We start from the raw sequence: 18,329 nt of genomic DNA, 5'->3' as shown, positions 1-18,329 counted from the left end.
ATAGTAATAAGTTAAACAGAAAAATTGGAAAAGCAAAATGGACAGCTGAAAAAATGCTGAACATGCTGAGGGTCCCTCAAATATACTTGTTAAATGAAAAAATCAGCAAAAAAATGCACAGGGAGAGAGAAGAAAGTTTCTAGGTCAGCCTGGGAGCTGCTGAATTTGAATCCACCAATCAGAGAGCCTGTGTACTTTTTCCCGCCAAAACATGTGCCTCTTTTTACACACGCAGCACAGAGAGGCACAGGATTATTGCAGCCTATTTCTCATAGTGAGGACTCCCCTCAAACAAATGACCATAATTTCCAAACCGTAGGGGCTAGAGCGGTCATTCTTACACCGTTTTGTTCAGAAGAGATGGGGGAATCTTCCAGTGTTTACAATTTATCATTAAAATATGAATTATTAAAGATATTTGACTTCTAATGCACCATAACTGAGTAGAGCGAAGCAAAAACGGCCTTGACTTGCCCTCAAACAACGCTTTCTAACTCTAAATCTATTTGGAGTATCGATATCATTCTTTCACCGTAAGAGACAGCAGGCTTTGGTGAACAATCATGGAAATTTTCAGGTCTCTGTGGAAATCCAACAAAAAGTTATGACGAGAGAAAAAAGTGGTTCATTTCCAGACTTTGAAATCTGAAGAAATCTGAGCGAAGGACGAATTTCCTACCCTCAAACAAGTCCAACTCATTTCAGAACGGTAATAGGTGAGAAAGAAATTCTTGAATTGTGAGCGTCAGGGGTGTCTGAAGATATTCGGGGACAAGCCTCATGTCTTAACTTTGCTTCGTTAAGGAGATATGACGATTCGAATATGCCTCTCATTACAGAAATCCAGCGGTGATTTTGAACAAGCTCTCCATTCACTTTATATGGAGAGTTTTCTGACCTTGTGTTAGTCTGAGGAGATTTGCAAAAATACTATAAATCCCACAACAATGATGGTGACATTTTCTGAAAGCCAGCAAAAATACCTACGTTTTGATGTATAATTTGTGGAAGTTGAGTGAAAATTGAGCAAGTAGCAAACAGTTGTTCGGACATGAAGAGAAGACTGCAAAAGCTTCAGTGGCACACTGGAAGCCAAGAGCATAGCAACCATAACAACGCATGTATTTTGTGAAAAATCACAATTTTGCAACTCAAAACTTTAAGAGGCATAAAAGTAAAACAGTAAAACATTTGAAAAAGCTGAATCATACCTGAATAGCCCAATAATTTGTGAACATTTTAAAATTTGAATGGTTGTTCTAGGTGAAAGTATGAGGAAGTAGTTAAGTTTCAAAAACAAGCAAAATTTAGCAGAATTGCAGAAGTTTCCCATTCATTTCAATGGGACAAATTAAAGGAAAAAAGCTTAATATTTTAAAAAGTATAATAGTTAAAAATAGCAAAAGTCATAGCAGGAATTAGCAAAAATAGCAGAATAGTTTAAAATTTGAACGGTGAAAATCGGCTGAAAATTGTGGAAGTAGTTTAACGGCGAAAAGTGTACGGAAGCAACTAGAATAAAGTATAAAGAATAAAGAGAAACAGGAACTCAATAGTGTGGATGCTTAAAGCATCCACACAACTAGAAAAATTTGCATTTCCTGCGAAAATGCAGTGTGGATGCTTTAAAGCTGAAGCTGTATGCAAAAAGTAGCTGAAAAAGCTGAAAAGTTGCAGAAATTGTAAAAACTTTGCAGAAGCAAAAGAAGTTTGCTAAAATGGAATAACTTAGCAGAACTGCAATATCTTAGAGGAAACATAATACTTGGCAGAAATACAATAGCATAGCAGAATTTAGCAGAAATATTGTAACTTACCAGAAACATGATAACTTCTCAAAAATACAAGAATTTAGGAGAAATAGTATAAGATAACAGAAAGAATATATTTAGCCAAAAATACTTAAACATTACAGAAACACTAAGATTTAGAAAAATAGTACAACAGAGCAGAAATATTGTGATTTACCAGAGACACTGTGATGAACTATGAATATTGTAATTTTAAATTGAGACTATGTTTTAGCACAAATATTATAATTTGGCAGAAATACTATAATTTAGCAGAAATACTATATTAAGCACAAATCCTATAAAAAGCAGAAATGGTATGATTAATCACAAAAACTACATTTAGTAGAAATACTTTGTTTTAGCACAAATCCCATAAAAAGCAGAAATACTGTACTATGATTTAGTAGAAAAACTATAATTAATCAGAAATCCTAAATTTAGCAGAAATACTATATTAAGCACAAATACTATGAAAAGCAGAAATAGTATGATTAAGCATAAATACTACATTTAGAAGAAATACTATATTAAGCACAAATCCTATAAAAGCAGAAATAGTATATTAAGCACAAATCTTATAAAATAGCAGAAATAGTTTGATTTAGCACAATAGTAATAAGTTAAACAGAAAAATTGGAAAAGCAAAATGGACAGCTGAAAAAATGCTGAACATGCTGAGGGTCCCTCAAATATACTTGTTAAATGACAAAAATCTGCAAAAAAATTTATTACAGCCACACAATCACAAATATGTACACATGAGGAAACACACATGCACAGAGAGACCCACACACAAGATCCAATTCAGTCAACCAGTCTAAATATATTGAATTTAAATCTTAGAATGAGATCATCCCATTAAAAGCCTCTCTCTCTCTCTCTCTCTCTCTCTCTCTCTCTCTCTCTCTCTCTCTGTCACACACACACACACACACACACACACACACACACACACACACACACACACACACACACAGGGAGAGAGAAGTAAGTTTCTAGGTCAGCCTGGGAGCTGGTGAATTTGAATCCACCAATCAGAGAGGCTGTGCACTTTTCCCCACCAAAACAGGTGCTTCTGTTTACACACGCAGCAGCACAGAGAGACACAGGATTATTGCAGTCTATTTCTCATAGTGACGACTCCCCTCAAACAAATGACCGTAATTTCCTAACCGTAGGGGCTAGAACGGTCATTCTTACACCGTTTTGTTCAGAAGAGATGGGGGAATCTTCAAGTGTTGACAATTTAATATTAAAATATGAATTTTTAGAGATATATGACATGGATGACTTGTTGACTTAGAAGCCACGAATTCCCCAATATGCAAATTTGAATACCTGGAGCCCACATACATGATTGGCTGGCTGGGAAGCTGTGCAGGCCCTGATTTGTGGATTTGAATTCCTCAGCCCTCAGATATGATTGGCTGGCTTAGAAGCCATGAAGGCCCCAATATGCAAATTTGAATGCCTCAGGACACATATATGATTGGCTGGGAAGCCGTGCAGGCCCTGATTTGAAAATTTGAATTTCTCAGTCCTCACAGAGGATTGGCTGCCTGGGGACCTGGCAGAAATATATAGAAATACTATGATTAAGCATAAATACTACATTTAGTAGAAATACTATGTTTTAGCACAAATACTATAAAAAGCAGAAATACTATAATTTAGCAGAAATACTATATTAAGCACAAATCCTATAAAAAGCAGAAATACTATATTAGGCACAAATCCTATAAAAAGCAGAAATACTATATTAGGCACAAATCCTATATTAAGCACAAATAGTATAAAAAGCAGAAATACTATAATTTAGCAGAAATACTATGTTTGGCACAAATCCTATAAAAATAATAAATACTATAATTTAGCAGAAATACTATATTAGGCACAAATCTTATGAAAAGCAGAAATAGTATGATTTAGCAGAAATACTGTATTTAGCACAAGTACCGAAAAGTACCAGAAATACTATGATTTAGCAGAATAGTAATAACTTATTGAAACACAAATGCACAGAGGGACACACAAACACAGGCTCTAATCCAGTCAACCAGTCTAACTATGTTCAATTTAAATCCTACAATGACATGCTGTCAAATAAGGGCAGGGTCCTCTCTCTCCCACTAAACACACACACACACACACACACACACACACACACACACACACACACACAGGGAGAGAGGACTAAGTTTCTAGGTCAGCCTGGGAGTTGCTGAATTTGAATCCACCAATCAGAGAGGCTGTTTACGTTTTCCCGCCAAAAAAGGTGCATCTTTTTACACACGCAGCACAGAGACATAGACCTGCTTCTTTCAGTTTATTTCACATAGTGAGGATTCCCCTCAAACAAATGACCATAATTTTTTACCCATAGGGGCTAGAGCGGTCATTCTTACACCGTTTTGTTCAGAAGAGATGGGGGAATCTTCAAGTGTTGACAATTTATCATTAAAATATGAATTTTTAGAGATATATGACATGGATGACTTGTTGACTTAGAAGCCACGAATTCCCCAATATGCAAATTTAAATACCTGGAGCCCACATACATGATTGGCTGGCTGGGAAGCTGTGCAGGCCCTGATTTGTGGATTTGAATTCCTCAGCCCTCAGATATGATTGGCTGGCTTAGAAGCCATGAAGGCCCCAATATGCAAATTTGAATGCCTCAGGACACATATATGATTGGCTGGGAAGCCGTGCAGGCCCTGATTTGAAAATTTGAATTTCTCAGTCCTCACAGAGGATTGGCTGCCTGGGGACCTGGCAGATATATATAGAAATACTATGATTAAGCATAAATACTACATTTAGTAGAAATACTATGTTTTAGCACAAATACTATAAAAAGCAGAAATATTATAATTTAGCACAAATAGTATAAAAAGCAGAAATATTATAATTTAGCACAAATAGTATAAAAAGCAGAAATATTATAATTTAGCACAAATAGTATAAAAAGCAGAAATACTACATTTAGTAGAAATACTATGTTTTAGCACAAATAGTATAAAAAGCAGAAATATTATAATTTAGCACAAATAGTATAAAAAGCAGAAATATAATTTAGCACAAATAGTATAAAAAGCAGAAATACTACATTTAGTAGAAATACTATGTTTTAGCACAAATAGTATAAAAAGCAGAAATATTATAATTTAGCACAAATAGTATAAAAAGCAGAAATATTATAATTTAGCACAAATAGTATAAAAAGCAGAAATATTATAATTTAGCACAAATAGTATAAAAAGCAGAAATATTATAATTTAGCACAAATAGTATAAAAAGCAGAAATATTATAATTTAGCACAAATAGTATAAAAAGCAGAAATACTACATTTAGTAGAAATACTATGTTTTAGCACAAATAGTATAAAAAGCAGAAATATTATAATTTAGCACAAATAGTATAAAAAGCAGAAATATTATAATTTAGCACAAATAGTATAAAAAGCAGAAATACTACATTTAGTAGAAATACTATGTTTTAGCACAAATAGTATAATAAAGCAGAAATACTATAATTTAGCAGAAATACTGTATTTAGCACAAGTACCAAAAAGTACCAGAAATACTATGATTTAGCAGAATAGCAATAACTTACAAAATTACAAATATGGAGGCATATTGAAACAGAAATGCAGAGAGGGACACACAAACACAGGCTCTAATCCAGTCAATCAGTCTAACTATATTCAATTTAAATCCTACAATGACATGCTGCCAAATAAGGGCAGGGTCCTCTCTCTCCCACTAAACACACACACACACACACACACACACACACACACACACACACACACACACACACACACAGACAGACACAGAGGGAGAGAGCTGCCGAATTTAAATCCACCAATCAGAGTGGCTGTTTACGTTTTCCCGCCAAAACAGGTGCATCTTTTTACACACGCAGCAGCACAGAGAGGCACAGGATTATTGCAGCCTATTTCTCATAGTGAGGACTCCCCTCAAACAAATGACCATAATTTCCTAACCGTAGGGGCTAGAGCGGTCATTCTTACACTGTTTGGTTCAGAAGAGATGGGGGAATCTTCCAGTGTTAACAATTTATCATTAAAATGTGAATTTTTAGAGATATATGACATGGATGACTTGTTGACTTAGAAGCCACGAATTCCCCAATATGCAAATATGAATGCCTGAGACCACATATATGATTGGCTGGCTGGGAAGCCGTGCAGGCCCTGATTTGTGGATTTGAATTCCTCAGCCCTCAGATATGATTGGCTGGCTTAGAAGCCATGAAGGCCCCAATATGCAAATTTGAATGCCTCAGGACACATATATGATTGGCTGGGAAGCCGTGCAGGCCCTGATTTGAAAATTTGAATTTCTCAGTCCTCACAGAGGATTGGCTGCCTGGGGACCTGGCAGAAATATATAGAAATACTATGATTAAGCATAAATACTACATTTAGTAGAAATACTATGTTTTAGCACAAATACTATAAAAAGCAGAAATACTATAATTTAGCAGAAATACTATATTAAGCACAAATCCTATAAAAAGCAGAAATAGGATGATTAAGCATAAACACTACATTTAGTAGAAATACTATGTTTGAGCAAAAATCCTATAAAAAGCAGAAATACTATATTAGGCACAAATCCCATAAAAAGCAGAAATAGTATGATTAAGCATAAATACTACATTTAGTAGAAATACTATGTTTTAGCACAAATAGTATAAAAAGCAGAAATATTGTAATTTAGCAGAAATACTATATTAGGCACAAATCTTATAAAATAGCAGAAATAGTATTATTTAGCACAATAGTAATAAGTTAAACAGAAAAATTGGAAAAGCAAAATGGACAGCTGAAAAAATGCTGAACATGCTGAGGGTCCCTCAAATATACTTGTTAAATGAAAAAATCAGCAAAAAAATGCACAGGGAGAGAGAAGTAAGTTTCTAGGTCAGCCTGGGAGCTGCTGAATTTGAATCCACCAATCAGAGAGCCTGTGTACTTTTTCCCGCCAAAACATGTGCCTCTTTTTACACACGCAGCACAGAGAGGCACAGGATTATTGCAGCCTATTTCTCATAGTGAGGACTCCCCTCAAACAAATGACCATAATTTCCAAACCGTAGGGGCTAGAGCGGTCATTCTTACACCGTTTTGTTCAGAAGAGATGGGGGAATCTTCCAGTGTTTACAATTTATCATTAAAATATGAATTATTAAAGATATTTGACTTGTAATGCACCATAACTGAGTAGAGCGAAGCAAAAACTGCCTTGACTTGCCCTCAAACAACGCTTTCTAACTCGAAATCTATTTGGAGTATCGATATCATTCTTTCACCGTAAGAGACAGCAGGCTTTGGTGAACAATCATGGAAATTTTCAGGTCTCTGTGGAAATCCAACAAAAAGTTATGACGAGAGAAAAAAGTGGTTCATTTCCACAGTTTGAAATCTGAAGAAATCTGAGCGAAGGACGAATTTCCTACCCTCAAACAAGTCCAACTCATTTCAGAACGGTAATAGGTGAGAAAGAAATTCTTGAATTGTGAGCGTCAGGAGTGTCTGAAGATATTCGGGGACAAGCCTCATGTCTTAACTTTGCTTCGTTAAGGAGATATGACGATTCGAATATGCCTCTCATTACAGAAATCCAGCGGTGATTTTGAACAAGCTCTCCATTCACTTTATATGGAGAGTTTTCTGACCTTGTGTTAGTCTGAGGAGATTTGCAAAAATTCTATAAATCCCACAACAATGATGGTGACATTTTCTGAAAGCCAGCAAAAATACCTACGTTTTGATGTATAATTTGTGGAAGTTGAGTGAAAATTGAGCAAGTAGCAGGAAGTTGTTCGGACATGAAGTGAAAATTGCAAAACCTTCAGTGGCACACTGGAAGCCAAGAGCATAGCAACCATAACAACACATGTATTTTGTGAAAAATCACAATTTTGCAACTCAAAACTTTAAGAGGCATAAAAGTAAAACAGTAGAAGATTTGAAAAAGCTGAATCATACCTGAATAGCCAAATAATTTGTGAACATTTTAAAATTTGAATGGTTGTTCTAGGTGAAAATATGAGGAAGTAGTTAAGTTTCAAAAACAGGCAAAATTTAGCAGAATTGCAGAAGTTTCCCATTCATTTCAATGGGACAAATTAAAGGAAAAAAGCTTAATATTTTAAAAAGTATAATAGTTAAAAATAGCAAAAATCGTAGCAGGAATTAGCAAAAATAGCTGAATAGTTTAAAGTTTGAACGGTGAAAATAGCACAAAAATTGTGGAAGTAGTTAAACGGCGAAAAGTGTACGGAAACACCCGGAATAATAATAATAATAAAGAATAAAGAGAAACAGGAACTCAATAGTGTGGATGCTTAAAGCATCCACACAATAAAATATAACTAGAAAGTGCATTTTCTGAAGAAACTGCAGTGTGAATGCTTGAATCTGAATGTATGCACTGAAATGAATTAATTGCTGAATTTTGAGTTAAAAATATTGAATGAGATAAAAAAAAAACAAAAAAAAAAAAACGAATTTAACCTGAAAACAAAGGTGCTGAACTGCTAAAAGCTGAAGGTTACACAGAAGGAGGAGTTGGAAAAAAACTGAAAATGTTTTAAATGTAAATTAGAAAACCCTAAGAAATGAGAAAAGAACATTTAGAGTCAGAAAACATCTGAATGAATATTAAAAGGTCATATTCTTTGAATCACTGAATGACTAAAATGTGATCCCTCCACTTTGATCCACACAGTTTAAAAAATTTAAATGCCTGAGCTTTGAAAGACACTGTGTTGGAAAGAGAACGATAATGGCGACAATTTGAGGGTAAAATGATGGCTGTAACACTGTGGACACAGCAGCAGTTGAAAGAGAAGTGCTTAAGATGAATCTTGGCAGAGTGGCAGGCAGAGCTCGTTAAGCAGGCAGGTGTGAGCCTGGTTGCTATAGTGACCGCACCCAATGGCTCCATACACACGTACACAGACATGCGCCTCACTTTTGCTGCTTAAAATGAACAGAAAAGTCAGGCCGAAACAAATCGCTCCCAAATGAAAAGTAAAAGTCGTATTGACAAAATTCTTTCACTGTGAGCGACAGCAATGTCTAGTCTACCTAATTCTCAGTTTTCATGCCTGTGGAGCTTATTATATGGACGTGGTGACAGTGTAAAGACACCATGCTCTTCTGATTTTCAAACGAACCTTCTGAGCCATTTTAACATTAGAGTCTATGGAAGAGTTGGAGGGAGGAGGCTGTGCATTGGTGACATTTATGAAAGAACCATAACACCTAGTACAATAGTAAACACATTGGATGAAAGAGGACAGCCATGGCTACGTTTTGAGGGTAAAATCATACCTGTAGAGCAAACGCTGCGGACACAGCAGCAGTTTTAAAAAAGATTTTAAGATTAATTTTGTTGCTCCTCTCACTCTAGCAGTTGAGCTGCCTCACTCTAGCCCCAACATTCCGTCCCATACACACCCATTATAAACTCTGAAACGGGTGAAAAAACATCATGAAACTTAAACTGGAACTGAAGAAAAAGTATAATAGATATTGAAAAGATAAATACAAGTTGAATAGTTGAATGTCTTGTCTTCGTTTTAAAGTTTGAATGGTGGCTCTATGTCAATGTATGTGGAAGTAGATACAGTTTAAAGAGGAGGAAGTTGAATGAGAATTTGAAGGGTCTCCCCATTGAAATACATTATAAATTTTTGTTGAAAAAAGTTGAATAAAATTAAAAATATAAATGTTAAAAATGAGAAAAATAGAAGCAATGTTGTCCAAAAGAATAGGAATCTAACGGTGTTTGAATGGTTTTTCTAAGTTGAACGGTTTTGAAGGAGTAGGCTTTCAAAAAACGTACGGAATAGATAATAATAATAACTAGAAAGTGCATTTTCTGAAGAAACTGCAGTGTGAATGCTTGAATCTGAATGTATGCATTGAAATGAAATAATTACTGAATTTAAGTTAAAAATTTTGAATGAGATTAAAAAAAAAACCCGAATTTAACCTGAAAACAAAAGTGCTGAACTGCTGAAGGTTACACAGAAGAAGAAGTTGGAAAAAAGCTGAAAATGTTTTAATTGTAAATTAGAAAAACCTAAGAAATGAGAAAAGAACATTTAGAGTCAGAAAACATCTGAAAGAATATTAAAAGGTCATATTCTTTGAATCACTGAATGACTCAAATGTGATCCCTCCACTTGGATCCACACAGTTTAAAAAGTTTACATCTCTGAGCTTTGAAAGACAAGATGTTGGAAAGAGAACAACGATGGCGACGTTTTGAGGATAAAATGATGGCTGTAACACTGTGGAGACAGCAGCAGTTGAAAGAGAAGTGTTTCAGATGAATCTTGGCAGAGTGAGAGAGAGAGCTCGTTAAGCAGGCAGGTGTGAGCCTGGTTGCTATAGTGACCGCACCCAATGGCCCCATACACACGGACACAGACATGCACCTCACTTTTGCTGCTTAAAATGAACAGAAAAGTCAGGCCGAAACAAATCGTTCCCATATGAAAAGTACAAGTCGTATTGACAAAATTCTTTCACCGTGAGCGACAGCAATGTCTAGTCTACTGAATTCTCAGTTTTCATGCCTGTGGAGTTTATTATATGGACGTGGTGACAGTGGAAAGACACCATGCTCTTCTGATTTTCAAACGAACCTTCTGAGCCATTTTAACATTAGAGTCTATGGAAGAGTTGGAGGGAGGAGGCTGTGCATTGGTGACATTTATGAAAGAACCATAACACCTAGGACAATAGTAAACACATTGGATGAAAGAGGACAGCGATGGCTACGTTTTGAGGGTAAAATGGTGGCTGTAGAGCAAACGCTGTGGACACAGCAGCAGTTTTAAAAAAGATTTTAAGATTAATTTTTTTGCTCCTCTCACTCTAGCAGTTGAGCTCTCTCACTCTAGCCCCAACATTCCGTCCCATACACACCCATTATAAACTCTGAAACGGGTGAAAAAACATCATGAAACTTAAACTGGAACTGAAGAAAAAGTATAATAGATATTGAAAAGATAAATACAAGTTGAATAGTTGAATGTCTTGTCTTCGTTTTAAAGTTTGAATGGTGGCTCTATGTCAATGTATGTGGAAGTATTAAGAGTTTAAAAATGAGTAAGTTGAATGAGGATTTGAAGGGTCTCCCCATTGAAATACATTATAAATTTTTGTTGAATAAAGTTGAATAAAATTAAAAATATAAATGTTAAAAATATGAAAAATAGAAGCAGTGTTGTCCAAAAGAATAGGAATCTAACGGTGTTTGAATGGTTTTTCTAAGTTGAACGGTTTTGAAGGAGTAGGCTTTCAAAAAACGTACGGAATAGATAATAATAATAAAAAAATAGAATAATAATAAAGATTCGAATAACAATACTGTGAATGCTTTTCAAGCATTCACACTAATAAACTAGAAAGTGCATTTTCTGAAGAAACTGCAGTGTGAATGCTTGAATCTGAATGTATGCACTGAAATGAATTAATTACTGAATTTAAGTTAAAAATCTTGAATGAGATAAAAAAAAACCCCGAATTTAACCTGAAAACAAAAGTGCTGAACTGCTAAAAGCTGAAGGTTACACAGAAGAAGGAGTTGGAAAAAAACTGAAAATGTTTTAAATGTAAATTAGAAAACCCTAAGAAATGAGAAAAGAACATTTAGAGTCAGAAAACATCTGAATGAATATTAAAAGGTCATATTCTTTGAATCACTGAATGACTCAAATGTGATCCCTCCACTTTGATCCACACAGTTTAAAAAGTTTAAATGCCTGAGCTTTGAAAGATACGGTGTTGGAAAGAGAACAATAATGGCGACAATTTGAGGGTAAAATGATGGCTGTAACACTGTGGACACAGCAGCAGTTGAAAGAGAAGTGCTAAAGATGAATCTTGGTACAGTGGCAGGCAGAGCTCGTTAAGCAGGCAGGTGTGAGCCTGGTTGCTATAGTGACCGCACCCAATGGCTCCATACACATGTACACAGACATGCGCCTCACTTTTGCTGCTTAAAATGAACAGAAAAGTCAGGCCGAAACAAATCGCTCCCAAATGAAAAGTATAGGTCGTATTGACGAAATTCTTTCACCGTGAGCGGCAGCAATGTCTAGTCTACCTAATTCTCAGTTTTCATGCCTGTGGAGTTTATTATATGGACGTGGTGACAGTGTAAAAACACCATGCTCTTCTGATTTTCAAACCAACCTTCTGAGCCGTTTTAACATTAGAGTCTATGGAAGAGTTGGAGGGAGGAGGCTGTGCATTGGTGACATTTATGAAAGAACCATAACACCTAGTACAATAGTAAACACATTGGATGAAAGAGGACAGCCATGGCTACGTTTTGAGGGTAAAATCATACCTGTAGAGCAAACGCTGTGGACACAGCAGCAGTTTTAAAAAAGATTTTAAGATTAATTTTTTTGCTCCTCTCACTCTAGCAGTTGAGCTGCCTCACTCTAGCCCCAACATTCCGTCCCATACACACCCATTATAAACTCTGAAACGGGTGAAAAAACATCATGAAACTTAAACTGGAACTGAAGAAAAAGTATAATAGATATTGAAAAGATAAATACAAGTTGAATAGTTGAATGTCTTGTCTTCGTTTTAAAGTTTGAATGGTGGCTCTATGGGAACGTATGTTGAAGTAGTAAGAGTTTAAAAATGAGTAAGTTGAATGAGAATTTGAAGGGTCTCCCCATTGAAATACATGGGAAATTTTTGTTGAATAAAGTTGAATAAAATTAAAAATATAAATGTTAAAAATGAGAAAAATACAAGCAATCATGTCCAAAAGAATAGGAATCTAACGGTGTTTGAATGGTTTTTCTAAGTTGAATGGTTTTGAAGGAGTAGGCTTTCAAAAAACGTACGGAATAGATAATAATAAAATAGAACTAGAAAGTGCATTTTCTGAAGAAACTGCAGTGTGAATGCTTGAATCTGAATGTATGCACTGAAATGAATTAATTGCTGAATGTTAAGTTAAAAATCTGAATGAGCTGGAAAATACAGAATTTTTAACCTGAAAATAAAAGTGCAGAACTTTTGAAAGCTGATGTTCACACAGAAGAAGTTGGAAAAAGCTAAGCATGTTTAAAATGTAAATAATAAAAAGATGAGTAATGACAAAAGAAAATTTAGAGTCAGAAAACCTCTGAATGAATATTAAAAGTTCATATTCTTCTAATTGAAATGAACTTAAAAGATGAACAAACATTCTGCAGAAAATACAAACTTTAATATACAGCATGATGTTTTTCAGACATATACACATGTGTATATCATGTTTAATAGTATTACATACATCAATTTGTTTTGTATGTCATAGAAAATAACATAAAAATCTTAAGTCATATTTTACAGCTTCTTTCTGAAAAGGACTGGTAGAATAAAGAAAAATAACTAAATTAAATAACTAAATAAAAAATAATGAGCAACATATGAAATACATGAAAATTCAACTTTTAAAACCACAATCCTGAACCTTTAAATTGTGTTGGTTTCTTAGAACATGGCTGAACAGCTGTTTCTATCGGTCTACTTAATCTTCTGATCTGTCTACACATCTTTTTATTACTCATTCTTTTTTATGTTTTAATGTAAACAGAGTCCACACAGTGGTAAAAGAGAACTGTATAGAGATTTGTGAGTAAACTCAAATGAAAGCCTAAGGTGGTGACACAGTTTAACACATGCAAATAATCAAATAAACACATTAGTCCTTTTTGTGAACATGGATAAATAAGTATCAATACAGCATTGTTCAGCCATGCCACTAAAGGCTTTTTTACACATTGTTTTAACCTGGGCTCAGACACAAAGTCCCAAATTTAGTTAGTCCCTGACTTTGAGTTGTGGTTATGACTAATTATTATACACAAGGCTTTATCTATCTAAACTCTAAGGACACAAATATGAAAAAACCTATACTTACCAGCTGATACCCCACACTACACACTAGGTGTGCCATGTGACCTGAAACTTTGGTACAAAATCATCATAATCATTCTGTTAACACTGTTTTTTAACGCTGTTTGTGTTGCTGTTCAGCAGTTTAAAATGTTTTAGATTGGATTACATGGAATGAATTTGAATTTTCTTGGGGGGTTTTGTGTGTGTTTCGTTCTCAGCAGATTTTTTCTTCCATAACGTTGAATTCCAGTTACCACATTTCTGGTCATATGACATCCCAAGTGCCCACTTAAAAAAATCCCTACAGTTAATTCAACATTAAAACAAAATAAAAAAATGTTAAATAAATAAAGGTTTGCTCTGTGATGAAATATTAAATAAGCATACATTGTACAGAGCACTAACAATGAAAACAATCCTTTAGCCTGTTGATCAGAGAGAGGCAGTCATTATGTCCATTTAAAACCTGTAATCACAGAGCACAATGTTTCTGTGAAACTATGAAGTCCCATATGATCCTCATCACGTCCAGTGACTTCAGAGTGGATCCTCCCTGTCATCCGGCCAGTGTTTGATGTGTGGCAAGCAGCACAGAAGCAGGATAGCTGAGGACTTTAAAAGAAGAGCAGAAAACGGGAACATATGTAGTTGTAAATGTAAATATCAGTGATACTTGTCTTGTCAAAGGGAATAAAATAATGAAAATGTTAACTTACACACTCATTTAGAGAGGATCTTGACACTGCACAGAGGAGGCACAGTCAGTCTGACAATGATGGTGATCTCCAGGGATGTTTTCCTGCAGCAACATTCCTGCCAACTGGCCATATGATCCAGAGTAGTTGGTTTGTAATGAACAGAAAGGTGTATATGTTAGGTAGTGTGCACTCAGAGCTGGTCCTAAGAAACAAACACATCCTGTAATAAACTGAATACCTGTAGTAGTGCTGCTGCAAATATGAAGCCCTTCTATCATGAGTGGTTTCAAAGAAGGTGTTTTGGAGGCTCGGTCACAGAAACTGTGCAGTCTGTTCAGTCCTGAGTGTCTCAGCTCTGATGGGGATGGATCACAGAGGGAAACACCTGAGTACAGACATTACAATACACTCTAACACTCCTAAGGTCAAGTGAAAACACAATTTAAACACTTTACAAAGAATGAATACATGTTTTCATGGAAATTATGTCATTAACCCTTTTTGTTGTGAGTAAATCTCACCGACTGCTTGTGGGACAAGCTAGAAGGAGGACTTATCACAGAATGTCTCCTGTGCTCCAGATGTGAAGTCTCACGCTCTGATCGTACGGCGATGAAGATGGTGATGATGAAGCCTCTCTGATCTGTGGCATTACAGTTTCTAGCTGCTATGTGCTTCACACTGTTGGATCTTACATGTGAAGCTTGGAGAAGACACAGGAGGACTGTGTCTCTCTTAAAAAAGAAAAAGGGAAACCTAACACCCCCCCCCCCCCCCCTCAGCTCCCACCGTAAACCCCCCCCTCAACTCCCCAACCTCACACCATCCAATGTCTATACAAATGTAGGGTATCAGCTGGTAACAGAAAGCAAGTGTTACATATGTACTACTTATGTAACACTGCTGAAACATTTCTGGCCAGAAATGTGCAGTTATCAACCCAGACCCACCCTGATGATTGCACTGGCCGAAACATGATAAAAGCTCATAAAAATGTATGTTTCATCGAAAGATTTGTCCAAAAATATAATCGTATACTTTTGAAAAAGTTTAAAGTTTATAACAAACCAAAATAATAACATTTTTGTAAATAGTATTTCAAAATAGAGGCACACATAAAGTGGCTTAACTGTCATTATTGCTGTAATTAGGTTTGTTTGTTTGTTTGTGTTTGTTTTTTTAAAAAGCAACCTTTAGTCATTATTGTTCTCTCAGAAACAATGAAGAAGCTGTTGAACATTTATGTGTTGTGTAGGCAATCCTCTGGTCCACCCTCCCTCCCTCCCAGCCACGGTGAGACTGGGGCAGCCTGGCAGGATGTTGAAGCCTGGCTGCAGAGATGATATGCCTACACTATTCATTTTAAACTGCTATATTTGATTTTTCTGACATTTATAGGTTACTGTTAGTGAATTTTAGATTTTCTGTGATAAATAAAATTGTCATCTTTTACTGATCATTACTTAATTCATGTAATTGTATTTTATGTAAACAATTCAACCATTATACTGCAATGCAGAGCGTCAACTTTTAAATATCGCTCTACTTTCTTAAGTCATTCAAAAATATAGAAATTACTTACTGTATTCAAAGATCTAGATCATGAATCATCACAGGACAATACACAGTATACTGGGTCATGGTAACTATGGTAGGTCTTCAAGACTCCAGAATGGAGACATCGATCTGGCTGAGAAATGAAAATTAGGTCAAGCAGTGTGTTCTTCTCTGTGGTAGGGGCAGTGATGACCTGTGCGTATCCCCTAGACTCAAACAACTCCATGATTGGTTTGTTTGCACTGGATAAAACATTCTCATTAAAATCACCACAAACTATGATGGGATGACAGTCCATGATCTCCAATGAGTCTAATAGGCTTACCAGGTTTTTCAGGAATGGCCTCAGAGTGTAGTCTGGAGGTCTGTATACAACTGCAATCAGAGCACTGACTGGTGCTTCAACCTTTAAAGCCAGAAATTCAAGGTCAGTTACATTATGGATGTACTGTTTTTCATGCACTTGAATGTCACTTTTCACATAAACAGCAACTCCACCACCACTTCTGTTTGCCATTTGGGGAAAGTTTGTGTAGGACAGGTGTCTGTTGCGTTTGAACAAATTGTAATTTTCCAAGTGGAGACTCTCTGCGACAAAAGAGCCCCGCAGGTGTGTTTCTGTTAGGCACAAAACATCTGCTAGACACAATTCATGGTGACTTTTGATGTCATTAATGTGAGCTGGCAGTCCCTCTGTATTATGATGAACAATGGTGAAAACCTCTGACCTGCTGAGGGTTTGTCTCACGTGTAGAAGAGGCATCATGTCATCAAGGTTGGCTTGTCTCATGTTCTCAAGTGCTGCAGTGATTTCTGGGTTGGTGAATATTTTTTTCTCCTCCATATCAAGCAGATACAGTCCACTGAGAGACGTCACTCTACTGACAGCTACGTAGGCCATGCCGGGCTCAAAAATGCTCTTAAGAGAGACAACAGCTGATGTAGTTGTCATACCCTGTACCTTATGTATTGTACATGCAAAGGCCAGCTTCACTGGGAACTGTCTTCGTACCACTCCTTTCTGCTTCAGATTCTCCTCTGCTCTCTCAATGTACACCATGTCGTCTGCTGGTGTGCGGTTATTCTTTCCAGATGTCTCATTATCCATTTTAAGTCCAAGTTTGATGATGTGTTGGTCGTTTTCAGAGTGAACTACTCTAAGTAGTTTTCCAAAAGCTCCATTAACCAAACCATTTTGTATGTCAATGTTTCTGGTGAGCATGACACGAGCTCCTTCTGCAACTTTCAGTGTGTCTGGTAACTCGTTTTTACCTCCTTTCAATGGTCTGTCTTGAAGTGCCATTCTGCCAGTTCTAGGATCTTTTCTAAAATCATCTGCATGGATGTCAATGATATGAGTGTGGAGCAGAGCCAGTGTTGAAGAGTTGTGTGCATCCACTTCTTTATTAGTTGCAAAAATGTGCAATGCATCAGTCGGACAATGGGCTGGTTCAGTTATGGCCTGTAACAACAAATCTCTATCTGCTTCGCAAAGCTCATCCAACTTTCCTTTTACACGAATTCTGTTCAGCATCTCAGCAAAGACAACATCATCTTTCTGACGCATAATCTCAGTCAGAGTGATCATCTGAAAATGCTCCCGCCACAGGTCGATCTCGGACGGGTCGTGCACACAGAGAGGTTTAGACTGTCGCACTGGGGGTAGCTGATAGAAGTCTCCGACAGCAATGACTGACATGCCTCCAAAGGGTCTCCGAGTCCCTTTGATCTGTTTGAGTCTTGCATCTACATATGCAAACAGATGTCTTGACACCATAGACACTTCGTCAATGACGATTATTTCAGCATTCAAAAGTTCTGATCTGACTTCATCCAGCTGATTGCCAAGTCCCTGAATGGGAGGTTTTAAGCTTCTAGGCAGCTTGAGAAGAGAATGCAGTGTTGTTCCAGAAATGTTAAAAGCTGCAGTCCCAGTGAAAGCAGTTAACAGGACAGTGGGTTTTGATATGTCAACGTCGTCTGCATATCTGGGCACTTTGCTCAGTATCTTAGATGCTTCTGAGTAGATGCATTTGATAAGATGTGATTTTCCTGTTCCAGCACCACCATTAATATAAAAGAAAAACTGCTCTGGATTTAGAGCACAGACTCTTTTAATGCACCAGTCTCTAACTGCATAAAATATGCAGGCTTGCTTCTTGTTCAGATTCTGAAACATCTGACGTAACAATGTGGGATCAATAGCAGGGGGTTCCCTGATGGCTCTGACTTCTGTTGAAGCATCAGCCTGACGGCTGTAGTCGGGCACATCTTCCTGTTCATTTTCATTGTCTCGCTCTCTTTCTTGTTCGACAAGTGGC

General features: G+C 36.4%; 1 protein-coding gene and 1 long non-coding RNA gene across 2 annotated transcripts in view; one reads left to right on the top strand and one right to left on the bottom strand.

Moving 5' to 3' along the window:
* LOC145420235 (TOG array regulator of axonemal microtubules protein 1-like) overlaps positions 1–18,329 on the bottom strand; it is a 321,547-nt gene that overhangs the window by 25,598 nt on the left and 277,620 nt on the right. The window lies entirely within an intron of this gene.
* Positions 15,259–18,329, top strand: part of LOC145420236 (uncharacterized) — a 210,664-nt gene continuing 207,593 nt past the window's right edge. Inside the window, exon 1 of the long non-coding RNA XR_013901554.1 lies at positions 15,259–15,618. This is a non-coding gene — a long non-coding RNA (uncharacterized LOC145420236). The remainder of the gene's footprint in view (positions 15,619–18,329) is intronic.

Source organism: Astatotilapia calliptera, chromosome 14 (assembly GCF_964374335.1).
Source record: "Astatotilapia calliptera chromosome 14, fAstCal68.1, whole genome shotgun sequence".
Taxonomy (NCBI): domain Eukaryota; kingdom Metazoa; phylum Chordata; class Actinopteri; order Cichliformes; family Cichlidae; genus Astatotilapia; species Astatotilapia calliptera.
The sequence above is the reverse complement of the archived record's forward strand: the minus strand, read 5'-3'. Positions and strand labels throughout refer to the sequence as shown.